Source organism: Mustela nivalis (genome assembly GCF_964662115.1).
Source record: "Mustela nivalis genome assembly, chromosome: 1".
In the NCBI taxonomy this organism is placed as follows: domain Eukaryota; kingdom Metazoa; phylum Chordata; class Mammalia; order Carnivora; family Mustelidae; genus Mustela; species Mustela nivalis.
The window spans coordinates 159702240-159712969 of NC_139020.1; positions in this window are offsets into that span (position 1 = coordinate 159702240).

Here is a 10730-nt window from a genome sequence, read left to right on the forward strand (position 1 = left end):
AGTCAATAGAACAAAAATAAAAGAGAAAAAAATAGGCAAAGGGTGTGAGCAGAAAAGGAACTATAATTGGCTCTTAGATTGATGAAAACATGCTCAGTCTTACTCAGAGAAATGAGCATTTAAAATATGTTGAAAGATTTGGGAAGAGAGAAGTCCTAAAATTAAATTGTGGTAATGGTTGGAACTCCCTAAATTTACTAAAATTTATGAGATGTATATTTAAAATGAATAAACCTCATGGTGGGTAAATTATACCACATAATGCTGTTTGAAAATAAACCCTGAAACACTTTGAGATACCATTTTATATCTATCAGTATTAGCCATACCAAAACATTTGATTACATACTGTGTTCCTACGGGACTGGGGAGATCTGTTGGTGGGAGTGCCAGCAAATGCACTCTTGGGGTGGGATAGGGAATGTGACAATATCATATTTACAAACACATTTATGCTTTGAACCAATAATTCTATTTATGGGGTATAGATATACCCTCACGCTTGTGAAATTTGTAAGGAAATATACTGTAGCCTTGTACTTGGTGGCAAATGATTGGAAACGAAAGATGCTCATGCAGAAGAGATGGTTAAAGTATTGTCGTATGACCAAAAAGTAGAATGTTATGCCACTATCATGAAAGAAAAAGAAGAAAGAGATAGAGGAAGGAAGAAGTAAGGAAGGGGGGGTTAGAGGAGGACGGAAGGGCAGAAGGAAGGAAGGGACTGTTTATGTCAGGATATTGAATGATCCCCGAATACTTTTAATGGAATAATTTAACAAATAATTTTAATGGAAAAATGAAATTGTATAGGAGTAAGTATGGTGTGCTACCATTTATTAAAAACGGGGATGAGAGGGGCGCCCAGGTGGCTCAGTCGTTAAGCAACAGCCTTCTGCTCAGGTCATGATCCCAGCGTCCTGGGATGGAGCCCCTGCCCTCTGCTCCCTGCTCAGCGGGAAGCCCGCTTTTCCCTCTCCCACTCCCCCGGCTTGTGTTCCCTCTCTCACTGTGTCTCTCTCTGTCCAATAAAGAAACAAAATCTTAAAAAAAAAAAAAAAAACGGTGATAGGAGAGAGTATATTTGTATACATATTTATAGGCTTTCTCTGGATGGCAAACACAAGAAATCATTAACAATTTTTGGCACACACAAAAGGACGGAGCTATGGGTGGCTGGGGCCAGGGATCCAAGAAGACTTTTCACTGTGTAAGCTTCAGTTACTGTTGAAACTCCACAGATGAATAAAGATACAAAGATTAAGATAGAGATAGATATATACAGTTTCACATACTCACATGTATAGCCATATATATCCCCTACAAAAAAAACTACAGATTAAAAACCAAAATAAAAAAAAAAATTATTAAAAAGATAAAGAGGGAGAAGAACAGAACTTTGCCAAAAAAAGTCAGGACAGAAACTTCCCATAGCTGACCAGAATGGAGAGAAGAAAAGGATTCTCCTTTCCTTTTGGCCAAAATATAAACTGGTATAAGTATTCTGCAGGTGGGCGCCTGGGGGGCTCAGTCGGTTAAGCGTCTGCCTTTGACTCAGGTCATGACCTCAGGGTCCTGTGATGGAGCCCTGCATCTGGCTCCCTGCTCAACGGAAAGGCAGATTCTCCCTTTCCCACTCCCCCTGTTTGTGTTCCCTCTCTCACTGTCTCTCCCTCTGTCAAGTAAAGAAATAAAATCTTAAAAAAAAAAAAAAAAGTGGGGGCGCCTGGGTGTCTCAATGGGTTAAAGCCTCTGCCTTCGGCTCATGTCATGGTCTCAGGGTCCTGGGATGGAGCCCCGCATCGGGCTCTCTGCTCAGCGGGGAGCCTGCTTCCCCCCACCCCTCGCCTGCCTCTCTGCCTACTTGTGATCTCTGTCAAATAAATAAATAAAATATTTTTTTTTTTAAAGTATTCTGCAGGTAATTTGGTTGCCCCTTCAACTAGAAAGTTGAATATAGAAATGCCACACGACCGTGCAAGTCCTCTTCTAGGCATGAGAGCTCTCACACATGAACAAAAGAAATGTGGGGCAAGAATATTCGTGGGGCACTATTTGTAAAAATAATAAGAATGGTAATTAAAATTTTAAAAAAGAAAAAAAGAAAAAGAAAAGGAAAGAAAAAAAAATTTTCAAGATTTTATTTATTTATATGACAGAGTGAGAGAGATCCCAAGTAGGCAGAGAGGCAGGCAAAGAGAAGGGGAAGCAGCCTCCCACCGAGCAGAAAGCCCAATGCAGGGCTCGATCCCAGAACCCTGAGATCATGACCAGAGCTGAAGGCAGAGACTTAACCCACTGAGCCACCTAGGCGCCCCTGGAAAGAAAAAAAATTAAAGGAAACTCTGGATGCAAGCTAATGGCCCATCTTGAGGACACTGGATAAACAAACAAACAAACAAACAAACAGTGGAAAGTTCTTTGAATGGAATGCCATGCAGCAGTCAGTCACATTGTACAGATTGGCGCAAAGCACATAACGTTTTAGTCAAAGAAAGAACTGGCAGAATTTTAAACACGAAATAGTACTGTATATTGTTTATGGAAATGAAGCATATGAAGTAACAGTACAGAAACATAAATGGAATTAAATCTTCTGCAAGATTTAAAAATAAGATCTGGGAGGGAGCAAGCCAGGCCGTGTTCCTGGGTGGGAAAACTTAATGCCACAAAATGCCCATTCCTCCACAGTTTCTGTATTGATTTCATGTAATTCAAATTAAAATAAGATTCGGGTGATTTTTAATTTAAAAAACTGGGTAAAATGGACCTCAAAGTTTGCATGGCAAAATAAATGCCCAAGAATAACCAAGGAAAATTGGAAAAAGAATAACATGGGGTTTTTACCTTACAAAAATCAGAACATATTAGAAAGCTGCTATAATCAAATCAACATGGTATTGGTATAAGAACAGACAATGGGAAAGAAGAGAGAATGCAGAAATAGACTCCAGTAGAAGTAAGAATGTAATGCTTGACAAAGGTAGTATTTCAAGTCAGTCAGGGGAAGAGTAGATTGTGAAATATTTGGTGCTGGCACAGGTGACTATCTATCTGGAAGAAAATAAAATTGGACCCCTCATATATCTAAATAAATTCCAGATGGATTACAAATTTTAATGTGAAAAACAAATGACTTGCAAAGAAATTCCTGGAGGTGACACTTGATATCTAGCTGGGGGAGCAGAGGGTGTAAGGGCTCAGCGCCTTCTGGAAAGAGCAGCAGCTCAAGATGGCCGGGGTGGAAGGGGAAGGCCCCCGTGTATAGGAACCCTCCCCAAAGTCTGGTTATATCCATTACCTTCTTCAGAATTGTGTGCCACATCTCTTTACCCCCGTGCTATTTCATTAATAATTTTACTTTATTTTTTTAAAGATTATATTTATTTATTTGAAAAAGAGAGAAAAAGCACGGGGTGGGGGGCAGAGGGAGGAGTAGGCTCCCCAGTGAGCAGGGAGCCCAATATGGGGCTCGATCCCAGGACGCCGGGATCACAACCCAAACTGAAGGTAGCCGCTGAACCAACTGAGCCAACCCAGGCGCCCCAGTCTTTAAATCAATTCCTGAAACCAAATTGTTTCTAAAAGGTAAATTTGTATTACTGCCAAAATCACAGGTTCAATGGGCTCGTTATATAGTTTTTTAATAGGTTATTACCAAGATGAAAAAAAAAGGTCTGAATTACGATGGGTTAAATTGGCATATTGGAAATCACTCTGCCACCTTGTGTGCAGGAAGGACTGATTGGAGGGGTAAGGTGGGGAAGGAGTGAAGGGAAGTGGCCAGAGCAACAATCTCTAGAAAATAGTGAGGTACAAGCCAGGGTCTCCCACACCCACTTTCAGGGTGTCATTTCCAAATCTGGCCACTCCCCGCATCAACACAGCTACCTCCCCGCCATCATTTCACCTCAATTACTGGGCTAACTTCCTCAATGGAAGTCCCTCAGATTCCTCCTGTCCATTCAGAACACAACAGCTAGAGGGATCCTGTGAAAATGTAACTCAGACCCTGTCCCCTGTTCTGCCCACACCCTCTCAGGGCTCCTGTCTCACTCAGAGAAACCCACGCCATCTCTTGCCTCTTTGTCTCTCTCAGCTCCTTCCCTTTGCTTGCTCAACTCCAGCTCAACTGGCTTCCTTGCTGTTTCTCAAACGTATCTGACACACATCCACCCCAGGACATTTGCCCTTGTTGGTGCCTGTGCCCAGATATCTACACGGCTTCTTCCCTTCCTTCAGATTTCTGCCCAAATGCTGCCTTCCCCGAGAGGCCTTTCTGTTGAAGACCAAGCCAGCTGTGGGCGACAGCCAGGGTCTAGATGTGCCCTAGAGACCTTGTAAGCTCTGTGCCGAATCTGGGCAGAGAGGCTCTCCCTAGGTCCTGGTTTTAGGGCCAAGCCTCCCTCAGATGCCTAAGCCACTGCACCTGAAGCCAGATACATCCCTGGCCTTTCAGTTACATGACCCAACCATATAACCCTTCTCGTTTTCTTCCTTTAGCCAGTCTGAGGTAGGTGTTTTCATCTCTCACAACCAAAGAGTCCTAGTAATCCGAGCCGTGATAGAGGAAAGATGACCACAAATTCTCCATTACTGACAGAGACATCCCCTTCCCTTGAGTCTGGGTGGTCTCTGTGACTACTTGGCAAGAGAAAATGGTGGAAGGGACACCAGGTTTCCAGGTGCAGGGCTTTGATTACTAGCTTTTACCCCCTCTCTCTTGAAGCCCTCTCTATGGGAGTCCTGACCCGCCATGTAAAAAGTCCAGCTACCCTGAGGTCACCAGGCCACCAGGAAGCCAGAGCCAGCGAGTTGGAGTGACAAGCAGGCAGAGAATGAGTCACCTGGTGTTGAACCATCCCAGTTCAAGCTCCAGAGATCAGTGGGCAGACAGGAGCCCTGCCTGCTGCTTCCTGTCCAAATTCCTGACCCATGGTTTTGTGGGTTACAGTAATAAAGACTTGTTTTAAGCCACTAAGTTTCAGGGTAGTTGTTTTGTTTTTGTTGTTGTTTTGTGGTGTTTTTGCTTTGTTTTAATGCATCAATGGAAAAGGGAACAATAGTTATCTACCACATACATTTACTGGATTGAGAAGCGAGTCAGAGAGGAGAGGCTGCTGGCACACATCAGGTTGGCTCGTTTCCTTGGGAATCCTTATGCTTGTCTGGGTGGGTCCCAGCCATTCAGTAGAACAAGTCCTGGCAGCCGATGGCAATGCTAAAAAAGATGCTTGTCACAGGCAGGGTTCTCTGTGGCACCAAAGGATATCAAAATGTCCACAACAGAGGTAACAACACACCTGAAAGCAACCCCATCTGGCAATCCTCCCGGGAGGGAGGAGAAACGAGCAAGGAATCATGGTAGAGCCCCACAGTGGAGTCCCGAGGGCCATGAACATAGAGGACACACCACGGTCAACGCGGATGAGCCTCGCCGAGGACATCGTGAGAGAGAAGGAGGTCATGGAAGAGCACAGGTAGATAGTGTTTGAAAACTGTCCGTTTGGGACAGTCTATGCTTTTGCATGTATGTTTGTGCTCAGGACTGTGAATAGAAAACTGGGGTCCGTGGCCCTTTGCCAAGGACTTAAAGGATCTTCCAAGAGTGGTGTTTTCGCCCACTGACTGAGTAGGTCTCAGCAGGTGCATGGTCAAGCACCAGCATTAGATGTCCTCACGCCCAGCAACTGGGAAGCACGGAGGATGTCACCAGTCAGACCCCGAGCTCCGTGAACGGTAGCTAGTATTACTGCCATTAGTAGATGCCCCTCATCTTACAGGTGGGCAGAGCTGCGGGGAGGGAAGCCGACTGCAGAGGCCAGCGGCTCATGGATAACAAAGCTGGGAGTGATCCAGGCCTTCTGCCTCTTTCCACCCCTCAAAGTTACAACTTAATAGTCTATGCTTGTCATCTGGCCCAGGGCTTCTGGGGGTAATTGTCCTCTCAGACGAGAGAGAAACATGAGGAGGATTGTCCCCTTCTCCCTGGTATGGGCTGCATTCCCTCTCCCCCTCAATTCATATATTGAGGTCCTAACACCCAGGGACTCAGATGTTTCTCTATGTGGAGACAAGGCCTTTGAAGAGGTGGTTGAGGTGAAATGAGGTCATATGAGTGCTCCCTAATCCATTCTGAGGGTGTCCTTATAACAACAAGAGATTAGGACCCAGACATGCGCAGAGGGATGACCACGAGAGGGCACAGGGAGAAGGCGGCCATCTGCATGCCAATGACAGAGGCCTCAATGACACCAGTCCTGCTGACACCTTGATATTGGACTTGGGGCCTCCAGAACAGTGAGAAAATAAATGTCTATTGTTTAAGCCACCCAGTCTGTGGTCCTGGTTATGGCGGGCCCTAGAAAACAAATACACGTTCTTTGAACAAACTCGCGTGAGGACATGACATGTGGGCATGTGGCAGCTGCCTGGGGGGACACGTGGTAAGGATGTGGAAAGACAGGAAGAGCCTGGATCCCCAAGGACATCACCAAGCTGCTGCGACATGCCTGGAACTCCCACCTCAGACTCCTTGTTCTCTAAGGAAACTGAAGTTCTGTGTTGCCTTAAAAGTGTCCTCAGCCGGGGCGCCTGGGTGGCTCAGTGGGTTAAGCCGCTGCCTTCGGCTCAGGTCATGATCTCAGGGTCCTGGGATCGAGTCCCGCATAGGGCTCTCTGCTCAGCAGGGAGCCTGCTTCCTCCTCTCTCTCTCTCTGCCTGCCTCTCTGCCTACTTGTGATCTCTCTCTGTCAAATAAATAAATAAAATCTTTAAAAAAAAAAAAAGTGTCCTGAGCAGCCCAGATTCCCACCTGTGTGGTGCACAGTGGTCTAGCTGCAGAACCCCTTCCCACTGAGGCTCTCGCTTTTCTTTTCAGGTTTCTCCCCTGAGGACAGACAAAAGGGGCCCGGCCACGTGTGATCCTCCATTGGGTCCTAGACCAGGACAGAAATAGCTATAAGGATATCCCTGAAACAAGTGATGACATCTCAATATGGTTGTGGGATTAGAGAACAGTCTTGTCCTGTATCACATTGCCCTGATTTCCATCAGTGTATTGCATTTATGTTAAGAGAATATCCTTGGTCTTAGAAAACATACATTGAAATATATGATAGGAAAGAGGCATCGGTGTCCAACATACTCTGAAATGGTTCACATTTGATCCACATATGTCTATGTACATATTAATACAGAATGATGAATAATAAAGCAAAAGGGGCAAGATGCAAACAATTGGTAAATCTAGGTAAAGAGTATATGAGAAATTACATTAAAGTTAAGAGCTATCCAATATGAAAAAAAAAAATCTCTTCTATAAAAATAGTCCTCCACTCTTCCTCCCCCAGCACAGCCTGTCACCTTATATGGGATATCCTGGGCCCATGCCTCTGGTTCTTATCTGTCTGCTGCACTTAACACCCAACACTCAAAGACCATATATTTCCACAGATGTATATCCTGAAGCACACAGTTTAGGTATTGCCTGGATTGCATACGTGTAAGTAGAAAGGGGATTCATTGGTTCGCAGAACTGAAAATCCCAGGGTGGAAAACGTTGGGTGGCTTGAATCAGGACACAGATGACATCCTTACTTCCACATACACTCCTCTTGCTTCTGTGGTTGGTCCCTTCCCAGACAGGCTCCAGACTCATGGCAGCAGCTCCAGCCCCTACATCCTTTTGTGTCCAAACCCAGTGGGGGAGAACATGGGATCTCTTTCCCCAAGGTTCTGAAAATTCTCATCAGCTTTAGTTTGCTCATGTGTTCACCCCTGAAAGGGGCCTCTATGGCCAGGAGGACACAGTGGCCAGGCTGACCAGGCCTGAGCCAAGTACCCGCCCTCAGCAAATGACTGTGGGTTTGGCAGTGACCCTAGAGGAAGATCAAGATATGGCTTCAGAAGAACGGGAATGGATGTTGGGTGGCAAAAAACACAGAAGACCACTCAGCTCACATCTTGACGATCCAACATCCATAAACATCCTTCACTCCATTTTCATTCCTGAGGGAAGTGTAATAGCAGAATTACGGGCCCTGAAGATGTCCACCCTAATCTCTGGAAACAGAATTTGTCCCTCACATAGCTAACAGGGCTTTGCAGATGTAGTTAAAGTTACTAATCTATTGACCTCAAAGTAGGGACTGACCCTAACTTATCCTGGTGGGCTCAGTGTAATCACGTGAGCCCTTAAAACCAGAGACCATTCCCCAGCAGGTGGCTGAAGAAGAAAGCTGAAGAGGAAGTAGAATGAGGTAGGCAAGGGGAAGAGAGATACCAAGCATGAGGAGGGTTCCAAGCATGATTACAGAGAAATATTGGCAAAGAACTGTCTTAAAATGTCCCAGTCTTACAACAAATAACTGAATTCTGCCAACAACCTCAGCAAGCAAGGGGTTCTTCCTCCAGACCCTCGGAAAAAGTCCAGTCTGCCGACATCTTGATCAGCTCCAGAAGACCCTAAGCAAAAAAACCCAGTGGAGGCACCCTCTACTAGGACTTTGACCCACAGAAACTGTGAGACACTGAAGGCAGGCTGTTTTACGCCTGTTGGTTTACAGTAAACTGTGATAGCAGCAATGGAAGGGTATAGAGGTGGCAACACACTGTCTCTTCCTGTCACACATCCGGTCCCAGGACCAGGATTCCAGTGATCCTGGGTTGAGATTTAACTACCCCGCCACCCCCACATGACTTGTGCAGAGAGGAAAGGAGAAGTATGATATCAATTCCCGCATGGGAAAGGGGAGAGTCCATGACCACCACAGTGGGCACTAGCTCATAGCACAACTCAGAATACTGGAAACTGTTAGACATGCAGTTGCCCTATGACCCAGCAAAGCAACCCCAAGGTATGTACCCAAGGCACTTGGAAATATGTCTCCCCATTAACACTCACGCACCAATGTTCAAAGCAGCATTGTTCACGATGGCCGAAAAAGTAGCAACAACCCAAATGCCAATCAACTGGTGAACAGATAAACCAACTAGTCTAGCCCTAACAAAGGAATATTATTTGGCCATAAAGAAGAATGAAATACAGATTGATGCTATACCATGGAAAAGCAGATGCGCGGTCAATGGGAATGCCAGAATTTCTAGATTATTCAGAGTTACACCACCATGATCACGGTCTAAGTTGAGAAGACTCTAATAACTCCCCCAAAGAAACTCATTGGCAGTCACTCTCCACCTCTCCCTCCCGCCAGCCCTGACAACCATAAATCTACTTTCTGTCTCTATTACAAACATTTCATATAAATGCAACCATCCACTCTGTGGTCTTTGTGACTGGCATCTTTCACTGGGCATGAGCTTGGCAAGGTTATTCATGTTTAGCATGCATCTCGACCTCTTTGCCACCTGCTTGGGCAGCCAGTTCAATTGCCCAGTTCTATTCTCTGAGAGGTGTTTCCTGCCCATCATTCTCCGTGGCTGTGTCTGAGATGGGCTTTAGGGCTCTCATCTCTCTGGTACTGAAAGACCAAAAGAACCCGCCTGGCTAGAAGTGCATTTTTATTCTGTTAACCAGCTAGTTTCGCTTCTGCAGAACGCTTGCTTTTTTCGCGCGCGTGGGCCCCCTGAACCAATCCGCTGGCGCCAAGTATGCCTGTTCAAACTGTCAACCAATCAGCTCAGCCCCATCCGAAACTTGTTTGTATCTGTCTATAAAAACCCTGCACCAACCCAGCTCTGGACCTCTCCGCGTTACCGGCAACGAGCGGCGCAGAGGTGCAGGTTCGAACCTGGAATAAACGACCCTTGCTGCTTGGCTTTGACTCACGTCTCTGGCGGTCTTTTAAGGTGGGAGTAATACTCAGTTGGTATTTCAGTACCCGGTTCCTGATGGTGCAGATCCCAGAAGATGCCAGACACTGGAGATTGCTCAGACTCCATGATAATATCACATAGTCTTGTGCTGTTTGTTTTTGTTTGTTTTTGCCAGACTTGGAGATTTTTTTTTTTTTTCTGGTAGTGCAACCCAATCAGAAAGTCTCAGGTTTTCCCCCTCTATTTCTTTTTTTTTTTTTTTTAATTTTATTTATTTATTTGACAGAGAGATCACAAGCAGGCAGAGAGGCAGGCAGAGAGAGAGAAGGAAGCAGGCTCCCCACTGAGCGGAGAGCCCGATGCGGGGCTGGATCCCAGGACCCTGAGATCATGACCTGAGCCAAAGGCAGAGGCTTTAACCCACTGAGCCACCCAGGCACCCCAGCCACCTCTATTTCTTTACAAAAACATATTACAAAGGATGTCAGGCACACAAAAGATTAAACAGAAAAATATAAAAAATGTACCCAGGACGCAGATCAAGCATGGAAACATCACCAATATTGGTGAAACACAGGAATTCACTCCATACTTATACGAAAAAGTACAGCTTTTTTTATAACAAGCATTGCACAGAAAGCAGGAAGTATAAAGAAAAGGATTGATTCATTGAACTACATAAAAAGTTCCAACTTCTGTATAGTGAAAGATACTACACACAGACTTAGAGAACAAACAATAGACAGAGAGGGTATTTGCATTGCATATAACGAAGCAACAGTCAATATCTATAATATGCAAAGTGTTCCTAAAAATCCATAAGGAAAAGACAAACAACCCAATAGAAAAAATAGGCAATTCGCACAAGAAGAAATATAATGGTCAATAAACATATGAAAGGAAAGCATGCCCTCATTTATAATCAAATAAATGATAATTAAAAACAACAATGA